Here is an 11,551-nt window from a genome sequence, read left to right on the forward strand (position 1 = left end):
ATTAAAAGGCAGAGGTACCATGAGGTACAGCTGGGCAAAGCACTTCATTGAATGAGATCTTTTGCACTATGTATATGTATAATGCTTTATAGTCCAGTGTTCATTAGGTGTATCTAAGGGACACACCCTCATCTCCTCCAGTTCACCAGCCTTTGCTTACTTTTGGGTCTTATGTACGTTACTTTTCTCTTGCTTTTCAAACTGTCTGGCAGAAGCAATTCATGAGGGAGATGGGTCAGCAAGTTTGTCAGCCTGAGCTTGGTCTCCAGAACCCATGTAGTTAAAAAAAAAAAAAATGGATGTGGATGGCACATGTCTGTAATATCAACATTCCTGTAAAGAGATAGGAGGTGGAGGCAGGAAAATTGTCTTGAATCTAGTGGGCAAGCGAGCCTGGCGTATAGAAGCCTGTATAGCAGCAGAAATAGGAGACCCTGCTTCAACAAGGTGGAAAGGAAGAGCCAGCTCTCCAAAGTGTCTTCTGCTCTGCATTTCAAACATGCAATATACCACATGTGTATTTGTATATACATGTGTGCGTATGGCTGTAGTGCTCTTGTGTGCATGCACGCGCGCGCACACACACACACACACACACATAATTAGAAATTGTTTTAAAGAACAACATAGGGGGAAACAGTTTTTTCTTTCTTTCTTTCTTTCTTTCTTTCTTTCTTTCTTTCTTTTTTTCTTCCTTCCTTTCTTCCTTTCTTTCTAAAAAGAGTTTATTTATTTATTTTATATATGATGAGTACACTGTCACTGTCTTCAGACACACCAGAAGAGAGCATCAGACCCCATTACAGATGGTTGTGAGCCACCATGTGGTTGCTGGATATTGAACTCAGGACTTCTGGAAGAGCAGTCAGTTCTCTTAACCACTGAGCCATCTCTCCAGGCCCCCAGGGAAAAACAGTTTTTGTTTTGTTTTGTTTTGTTTTGTTTTGTTTGTTTTTCGAGACAGGGTTTCTCTGTGTAGCCCTGGCTGTCCTGGAACTCACTTTGTAGACCAGGCTGGCCTTGAACTCAGAAATCTGCCTGCCTCTGCCTCCCAAGTGCTGGGATTAAAGGTGTGTGTCACCACTGCCTGGCAGGGACACAGTTTTAAGGGGCAAGTGTGGTGTCTGGTTGCATATCTGCAGTTGGGACCCAGGGATGGGTTAATACTGCTCTTCAGTTTATGCTCCTCTACTTATTCAATCCAGGATCCTAGCTCATGGAATGGCTCCACCCACACTCAGGATATAGGTCTCCCCTGCCAAGTTAAATCTTTCTGGTAAGGCCTCAAAAGGGATAAGAACTCCACAGGAAGACCAACAGAGTCAACTAACCTGGATCCTTGGGACCCTCAGAGACTGAACCACCAACCAAAGAACATACATGGTATTATGGTTTGTATATGCTGGGCCCAGGGAGTAGCACTTTTAGAAGTGCCCCGCTGGAGTAGGTGTGGCCTTGTTGGGGTAGGTGTGTCACTGTGGATGTGGGCTTTAAGACCCTCATCCTAGCTGCCTGGAAGTCAGTCTTCCACTAGTAGCATTCAGACGAAGATGGAGAACTCTCAGTTCCTCCTGCACCATGCCTGCCTGGATGCTGCCCTGCTCCCACCTCGATGATAATGGACTGAACCTCTGAACCTGTAAGCCAGCCCCAATTAAATGTTGTCCTTTATAAGACTTTCCTTGGTCATGGTGTCTGCTCACAACAATAAGACCCTAACTAAGGCACAGGCTGAACCTAGGCCTCCCACACATAATGTAGCAGATGTACAGCTTGGTTTTCATGTTGATTCCAAACAACTGGAATGAGGCCTATCCCCAAAGCTGCTCCCTGTCTGTGGGTTATGTTTTCCTAGCTGGGCTGCCATGTCTGGCCTCAATGGGAGAGCATGTGCCTAGCTTCACAGAGGCTTGATGTCACCCAGTCAAAGAATGAGGAAAGGAAGGATTTTATGACAGATGACCCAGAAGGAGGCAGTGGGCAGGATGTAAAGTGAATAAGTAAAAAAACAAACAACTTTCTGGTTAGGACAGACCAGCACGCCTAGAAGTGAGCTTTGTGGTAATTGTAGATTCTTTCAAGTTGATAAAGAATATTAACCATCCTTGGCCTTGTGCTTGGGCTTCAGGCCCTACACAAACAGCTTAGGAACCGATCTGGATGGAGTCAAAGTGATTTATACCAATGGCTTTGTAAGATGTTGCACACGTCTAAACATTGTCTAAAACTCATCGTGAGTGTATGCAAAGTAAGTGAAATCCTTTCAATAATTCTTTGTCTTGGTTGAATATAAAAGAAAATAAATACAAAATAAACACTCCCCCACCCCCAGTGCTCAGTCACTTAAGTCCAGCTTCCATTTCTGAGGTCACACAGGTTAATTTTCTGATGCTGTTTGCACAGCTCCACTTTATGGTGAATGTAAACCTTTGCAGTCATAGAAAAAGAATCCAAAAATCACAAGTCAAGACATTTTCCCAATACACAGTCAGGGTAGTCAGATGAATTACAACAGAAGGAAAAATTCTGCTATAGGTTTTAGATATTATCAGGTGATGTTCTTGGCTTTGGGGTAGATGGAAGCTTTTGGTCTACTGAGTTAATATATTCCATGGGTTTTACCAGATAGGGGAGAGGATGCTAAGTCAGAACAAAGCAAGTTGGTTATTACAGGCACTGAAAATTTTAACTCTCACTGTCATGACATTGTTATCTAATCAGTTACCAGCCCTGTAGAATCTTTAACACAAGTACGTATTCCCCTCCGCCCGCCCCCCCCCCCCATCCATTAGAAGTGCCCTTCCACCACTACAGGTAATGAGTAACTGTCCCACAACATAGGGCTGACCACCTGCCCAGATGGCTCTGTGCACTGATGCTCTACAGCCAAATGCTTGGCGTTCAGATGGAGCCGTGGTGATGTGTTCTTTCTCCCTCCATGCCCTGATATAAACACTCATTCTTGTTCTTCCTGTGAGAGTTGGTTCAATAAGACACATACACCCCAAACCTTGATTTGATTCTTGGTGATCTAACCTGAACCATCACCCTACTCTATTGACACGCTTGGAATCTGGTATGGACTGGTACCTGTTAAATAAAACTTCTCTGCAGACTGGGGTTTGACTATCTCTTGACTCTCTCTCACACTCTCTGCCCAATTCCCATTGTCAAAAGATTAGTTTCATTTTCTTGTTTGGTGGGTGATAGTTGGGAAGGCCTGGGTCCCCTGGATATTCTTAGATGAGCATGTCTTTATATAAATAATGGAGGTCACAGCATCTCTAGTTGTTTTACAGAGTGTAGGAATGAAATAGTACAGAACCACTGGAAAATATTGCTCTTAGGTTCAAAGTGACACAATTCCAATGCATTTTTGCTGCTTGTGAGCTCTGTGGTGCAGTTCTGTTGGCAGAGTAGAAGCCACTTAGAAATGTCCTTGATTCCACCTGCAGGTTTGTTTGTTTTGCATTTTGAAGGAATGGGGTCAATTTTAAAATATTCTTTTTTATGTCCACTTTCTACTCTGTGGACTTTTTTTTCCATGATAGTGCGGGGAATTGAGCTTAGAGCCTCCCGTATGCCAGCTAGGCAAATGCTGAACCACTGAACTACATCTCTCGCCCATCTGTTGTAGATTTGTGTGTACGTGTTCATGTGTGTGAGGGGAAATGATGTGTTTATAAAAAAGATAACGAGAGGAGGGGATTTGTTTGGTGATGTGTGGTGAGGTATGGGGGAAGGGGGTGCCTCTGTGGGACCATGCTGAGGCATCCCTCCCCCCTGAGGAACCAGCCATGGGATGATATAGTATTGAATAGAGTTTTTTCAGGGCACGTGGAGGGGAGTCAAGAGGTAGTAGAGGCAGAAAAAGAGGCAGAGGGAGAGGGAGAGAGGAGTAGAGGCTGGCCATGAGCATGTGTGTGTGTGTGGGGGGGGGGGATGGGATGAGCGGGAGGAAGAGAGAAGCAAGAAAGAGAGGAGGGGCCAAGTAGCCCCTTTTATAGTGAGTCAGGCACACCTGGCTATTGACGGGTAACTGTAGGGTGGAGCATACTTGGCTGTTGTCAGGTAACTGTGGGGCAGAGCTTAGACATAATATTAACAGTAAGTATGTGCATTCCATGACAATGTGTATGGACATCAGAGGACAACCACTATTTCAGCTGTCACTCTTCACGTTCTGAGTTGTTTTTGACAGGGTCTCTTGTTGTTTGCTCCAAAGCTTTCCAGAGATTTTCTGGAAAAGAGGATCTGACTCCCCTGCCTCCACCCCTTCTCACTGAGGCAATGCTGGGATTGCAGGTGCATGTGGGTGCTATGCATCCAAGCTCAGACCTTCACACTTATACTGAAGAGGCTTTATCCAATAAATTCTAGACCTACTGTGGGCTTCCTTCCTTCCTTCTTTCCTTCCTTCCTTCCTTCCTTCCTCCCTATGTTTTTTTCTTTTCTGAGGCAGAGTCTCAATGCATAGCCCTGGCTGGCCTCAAATCCACCGTCTAAATCAGTGTGGCCCTGAACTCATAGAGATCTGCCTTCTCTAGCCAATGAATTAGTGGAATGTAAGCAGTATGCCACCATGTATCCAGTTCCCCGAGTGGATTTTCAGTGGCAAAATTTTAGTTTTCAACTTCTTTCCCCTCTACTTCTAAAGTCTTTGTGTTGTTTGTCTCAGCCATTTGTAGATACAAGTTCTGGGAATGCCAATTTGGACAATAGTTTAATTATCAGGCATTAATCAATCATAATTGGCAAAGGAAATATGCTGCAGAAAATTCATACAATCTAACACCAAACATGAATAATGTTCACATAATTTGCTACTTTGTGTTAGCCACAGCACCATTAGCAGAAGTGGTTTAGAATCTACCAAATTATCTAAAATATCAGAAATAATTACCTCTTGGTAATTGTACTTTGATGTGTGAAAACATATACAACGAAATATTTAGGCGGTTTGCCCAGGACACATATTCACAACTTGCTTTTCCATGAAAACATCTTTGACTGGCAGTTGAATTCTCAGCATTTGCATCAATGATGTGAGAAAGCAAACCCATGTAGTTTCAGACTCTATGGAATTATCTGTGGTTTCTTTCCCTTTGCTACTGCAATAGCTCTTAAGTAAATGGACCGAGTGGTGCATTAGTTACTGCCTAATTTTTATGACAAAAATACCTGGAAGAAGCAGCTTAGGAAAGAGCTTACGTTGGCTCCCAGTTTGAAGGCATGATCCATCAGGGTGGAGAAAGCATGACAGCAGGCAGGAGCGAGAGGCAGATATTCACTCTGCATCTTCATGCAGGTGCTCAGCCAGCTTTCTCCTTACCCCTTCTAGTGTAATCTGGGACCCCACACCATAGGATGATGTCATCCATGTTAGGGTGGGTCTTCCTTCCTCAGCTACACCTCTCTGAAATAATACTCCCCCAGACACATGTGTCTCTAATTAAGTTGACAAAGAAAATTAACTATCACAGCTGGTTTGCTGTTTCTGGAAAAGAATAGTAATAAAAGCGGAAACAAAAATGCACACAGAAGTCTCTGAATTTGGTTACAGTCATATAATTCAGTATATAATATAAAGTTTATATCTATCTATCTATCTATCTATCTATCTATCTATCTATCTATTTATCTATCTATCTATCTATGCTGTGGAAATGCCATAACAACACTAATGATCTTGAAATGCAAAGTTTCATGCAAGCGTCTCCAGCTATTTCCTAAATGACAATTAAATAAACTCAAACTTTGTGCCGCATATGTCTTGTCTTTAAGCCTGCCTGAATCCAGTTTTGGTAATTTGTTAAGATATGGTTGAACTCTAAGCAAACCATGAGTTCCCAGGCACTGTTCTTCATGGAAATCGCAGTGTAGGAAGATCCTGCAATCACAAGGCATATGCCACCCTCCTCCATACGATGTATTACTTAAGTATCTGGAGAGCTCAAAAAACAATAGTTTACAACCAACTTTTCTCAAGAACCTTGCAGGGGGTGGGGGAGATGTCACACGCAGAGGAAAACACAAAAATGAATAAATTCTTTCTTACCTTTATAGAGATTGGAATCACCTCACATTGTGTGGTGGCTTAAATGAGCAATGTCCCTCAGAGGCTCTGGTATTGGAACACCTGGTCCCCAGCTGGTGGCCCTGTTTGGGGAGGAGGTAGGTGAAGCTTTGTAGGAGGAACTATGTCTTTAGGGGTGGGCTTTCTGCTGTGTAGCCTTGCCCACTAGTGGTTAGCTCTAGCTACTTTGTGTTTATGATTAGAGATGTGATCTTTCAGCCCCCTGTTCTGTTGCTCTGCCTGCTGTTTGCTGCCATGGATCTCTAGAACCATGCACCTCCCTCTAGAACCATAAACCAATTAAACTCTGTCTTCTATAAGCTGCCTTGGTTGTGGTATTTTTTCCACAGTAACAGCAATAAGACTTAAGAAGCCAGGGTGCAGTTCGAGATACCCTTCTGCAAGGGGAGCAGTTTCTCTGAGCCTTCATTTTCCTTTTTGTTAGTGATCTCATGAATAAATAAACCGCCCCTGGCTAGCTGCTACCTCTAACATACTCTGATTTAACAGGATCTTTTACTCCCTTATACCTCAGATTTGCTGAAATCACGAGTCCAGTTAAAGGTTAGGGAGTTCCCTCAACAAAATAGGTTTGAAACTTAACAAAAAAGAAAGAGAGAAAGAAAGAAACAAAGAAAAAAAGAGAGAGAAGAAAAGGAAAAAAATGGAGGCATAGTTCTTCTGCTAGATAGACAAATGATGACCAATTAGTGGCTAAGATATGGAAAGAAGTATTTTACAACTAGCAGGTATGATGATTAATTCATTATTTAATTAGATATTTGTAGCTGCCCCTTCATGGAAGTGTAAACACTGTATCGAGGATGTATCTGGGCAAAACTTCCGAGTAGCACGGATAGCTTGTAATAGTACATATCACTGTCTTTTCAGACAACGTCTCCCTTACCTTCTTGTTCCTGAGCTGGCCTCCTTGATGGGGAGGCTATTTTCCTTCCTTCCTTCTTCTTCTTCCTGGCTATTTAAATGGTCTGAACCATGTCTCCTGGCCTTCATTTTAGGGAGGCTGATTTCTTGGATAATGTAAATCGTTCTACTGTGTTAACAAATGCTGATGCATAGTGCTGTGATGACTTGGTGAGCCATGCGCTTATTACTACACCTAGTGACCTGAGCTCCATTCCTAGGATCGACCAACCAATCCTCACAGATCTGTCCTCTGATCTGCACACTGTAATGAATACTGACAATGCTGGGGATACAGCTCGGTTGATGGAGTGCTTGCTTAGCATTAATCGAGCCCCAGACCTTGGAAGGAGGATCAAGAGCTCCAGTCATCCTCAGGTAAACGGCTGATGGAGACTAGGTAGAGCTATAAAGACCTTGTCTCCAAAACAAATAAAAAGATGCTGAGAACTGGGATCCACTTCCTAAGTAAAACTCACAGGCCCTACGTCAGCTTCCTGAAGGCAAAGAGTCTGAAGAGAGAGGACTCTGGTCCCACATAGAAGTGTTGGGGCCTCTGGCAGAGTTTTTTGAGCCAGTAGACCCGTGAATCTTTTCCAGTTATCTTCACCAATACATCAGCTTGACTTGATCCACACTTGAGCCAGTCTTCTGTACACGTGTTTACGTGCATATCTAGTCCATACAAAAAGTCTGCATTCTGTGAGGTTGAACATGAGCAGAACTGGACATGATGACACAGACAGGCTTTCTTCCTTGTCCCAGAGCAGGACTGCTCCATGAGAAACAGTATGTTTCTTGTTCTGCCATTCAACCCAATGCTGGGATTGTAGATAAGTTAGCTGTCAGATAAGACACACCTATTAATTACAAATCCCAGAGAGAACAGATAGATAAAGAGGTGTGTAATTCCAGAGGTGACATTAGGCTTGGCTTCATGGAAGGAGTGTCATTTGTTTGGGGGAGAAATATTAGAAGACAGGGTTTTGTTATATTGGCCTCAAACCTTTGCTTGTTTCGAGACAAGGTCTTACTATGTAGCTTTGACTCCCCTGGAATTCACTGTGTAGAACAAACTAGCCTTGAATTCAGAGAGCTGCCTCCCTCTGCCTCCCAAGTGCTGGGATTTAAGATGTGAGCTCCCATGCTGGGATGGCTGCAGATATTTTAGTCAAAGAGTCTTCCTGCCTCAGCCTCTCAATAGCTGGAGATATAGATGCATAGTACTGTGCTGGGAGTCGCTGAATTAAATTTTGCACGTGCCTATGACACAGGTTGGAGACCTGATGGGAGAAGATGAAGGAAGATGTTAGTAAAACAGAGACACAAGTAGTTGGGGCTCCTCATGACCATGGAAAATTCTGCAGCTGAACATAGATGTACAGGAGAGAACATCAGATCTTTTTCTAAATGCCACAGTGAATGGGCTCCAGTCCCTACTCTGCCATCTGCAGCAAATCTCTGTCTCTCCTACCTTCTCTTTTTCCTCCCATTCCTACCCCCACTCTTCTCTCTACCTCTCAAACCAGGCCTGGTTTGAGCTGTATCCACAGGACAGAGAGGGAGGAAAAGATTTGTGAGAAAAATATCATGGGCAGAGGCTATTGGTCTCTGGAATGAGAAAGGGATATGTAAGAGAAAGGAATGTTATTATCAGAAATAACAAGCTGGGGTGAGAGCCAGTTGGTAAGATGAGTTTGGCTTTTGACATCATAGCTTTGAGGAAATGGTAGAATTTCCTGATAAAGTTAGGTATCGTGTTATTGAAAACATTGTTAAGAGCCAAGAGCACACACACCCCCTCTCCACTGTACTTTGTAGTCAAAGACCTGCTGAAGTGAAGACCTGTCAGCTCCAATTCTAGCTATCCAACCTACATATTTAATGGTAAATACAAGTTTTCTCTGAGATCAACATTCACAAACAAATCATGACCTATACATTTCTTAAAGGTGTGTGTGTGTGTGTGTGTGTGTGAGAGAGTGTGTGAGTGTGTGTGTGTGAGTGTGTGTGTGTGTGTGTGTGTGGTGTGTGTGTGTGTGTCTGTGTGTGTGTCTGTGTGTGTTGCTGGAAGTGAGTCCTCTCTTTCCACCATATAATCTCAAGAATCTGAGTCAGACTGTCAGGCTCGATGGCAAACACCTTTCCCTACTGAGTCATCTTTCCAGCCTGACCTGTGTAGTTCCTAAAAGGAGAATATATACCTTATCTTGACATCACCCTGTCTTAAATTTACTTGGTATCACTTTCTGTTTGGAATGTAAAATGAACCCAGGACTTTCTACTTTAGAGAGGAGGATATTTTAAAAAACATTTAATAAACATTTTTATTAATTCTTTGAGAATTTTATACAAGATTCTTTTTATCACTATTTGTTCCCAACACCTCTCAAATCCATCTCTACTCCCTTATTCCTCAACTCTTTTCTTTGTTGTTTTGTTGTGGTTTGTTTCTTTCTTTTTTAAAAATTGAGTTACCCATCAAGACCAAATTGTTCTGCCCATATTCTCATTGGCATGTGGCTATCCAATGGAGTATGGGTTAAACCACAGCTTCAAAGAAAATTTACCATCTTTTCCCCTGAAGCCATCAGGAGCCCATAGCTCCTCAGCTAAAGGTTGGACTTATTAAGACCTCTGTTTCCGTGCTAGGGTGATGGCTGGCTTATTCTTGACCTTGTCTTGGTGCAGACAACTATAGCTGCTGAACTTCATCTTATAACTTTAGGATTTTATTATTGTGTTCATCTATTTTAATTGAAAATAGATTTTTTCTTTTTTCTTTTTTTTTTTTTTTCTGGAGCAAGGTTTAAATAGACTTTATTGTTACAAAGGGGGACCCCACCAAGCAGAGCCAATACATGTGGTCCCAGTTGTCACCATGGAGACATCGAGAGGTCATGATTGCAGAAGAGGTGACTGGAATTGAATAACATGGTCCCAGGGAAGGCCAGCCAGGAATGCAGGAAATATGATCAAGGTGGGCTGGCAAGAGGGGTCTAGTCAAAGGATGAGGGAAGACAGCTCTCTTCACTCCTGCTTCTTGTAGCTCTCCAGGTATAACGGATCCAGCCAGTAGGCAGAAGACAACACATGAAGCAGTAAGTGAGACCAATGTTGATATCCAGGACTTTGAGCTGCTCCTGTGGTGGCTTTGAGTGGACCTGAGCTGCTGGCATCATGAGCCGACGGGCAGAGCCGGTCAGGCTCCTCAGCAGCAGTGGCCTCAGGACAGACATGACGGCACAGAATGACCAAAGACAAGGAAAATAGATTTTTTCATACAGTATATTCTTATCATGGTTTCCCCTCCCTCATTTCTTCCCAGATCCTCCCCACCTCCCCAGCCATTCAACTCCACACCTTCTTTCTCTTTCTTTACAAAATAACCAGGCAAACAAACAAATGGGGAAAAGAAAGGAAAAGCATGAGAAACACATACAGATTTACAGACACACATAGAAAACCCATAACAACACAAAATTGGAAACAATATATATGCAAAAGATAAAAAGTAAGGTTAAAAAAAAAAAAACCAAGTCCAGACAAAGCATTATGGGACAGTAATGGAGACTAGGGTTTCAGTCCTGGTTTTATTATATTTTACTTCCTTAAGGTTTTTCATCTATAACATGGAAAGTGGAATGAGATCTTTAGAGATTTCTTAATTAGTGGCTAGATTGATCATAATGAAAAGAATGGGGCCAAACATTGTGCCAGCAGTATCTACTGTATTTTAATATGTTCTTAAGTAAACACCAAACCAATGGACATACCTCACAGTATAGGACCCGGTATAGAACCAAAAGAACCGGCAGTCTGGAGCTCACAGTTTTCAAGTTTATCATTGCTAGTGGCTTATTTCTCTCCCACAGTTCTCTACCGAGAAGCAGATCTTCATAAGAGAGCAACACTTGTCAAATGAATGAGATTTCCAGAGGTTTGTTCCTGGTCTTCAAGGAGTCTACCCACAGGCTAAAGATTAAGACTAACTGAAGGTCAAATTGGATGAAATCAGAGTGATAGGAACATAGTAAGGGAGAAGAGAGCTGACGGGGAAAATTCTGAGCCAACAAGAGAATTCATAATCAAGATGAGATGGCTCAGCAAGTAAGAGTACTAACTGCTCTTCCACCTCTGGAAGACCCGGATTCCATTCCAAGTACTCACATGGCAGATCACAACTGTCTGTGACTTCAAATCCTGAAGATCTAACATGCTGACTTCTATACATAAAAATAAACATAAACAAGATGAAAACAATTAAGAAGATGGATGTTCCATTTGGGGGCTGGGGTGTACTCAGGTTTTAGAATGTTGGTTTAGCCCTGGGATTGGTTGCCAGCATTGCATAAACCAGGCAGCATGGTACATACCATCTTTGGTTACATAGTAAGTTGGAGGCCAGCCTTGAACACATGAGGTCCTGCCTCAGAAGACTGATGTACAATTAGCAAGGATGCTGAATATTAGTCATCCTTTCTTCAAGAACCTATGGGGGGTGGGCAGGTAAGACTAGGCTGAAGGTTGGAGCAGTTAGTGAGGGTCCCC

At 42.8% G+C, this 11,551-nt stretch overlaps 1 pseudogene; it reads right to left on the reverse strand.

The window, feature by feature from the left end:
• Positions 1-9,803: 9,803 nt before the first annotated feature.
• Gm46391 lies at positions 9,804-10,281 on the reverse strand (annotated as a pseudogene).
• Positions 10,282-11,551: the final 1,270 nt, after the last annotated feature.

The sequence above is a fragment of the Mus musculus genome, chromosome 13, assembly GCF_000001635.26.
Source record: "Mus musculus strain C57BL/6J chromosome 13, GRCm38.p6 C57BL/6J".
Classification (NCBI taxonomy): Eukaryota; Metazoa; Chordata; class Mammalia; order Rodentia; family Muridae; genus Mus; species Mus musculus.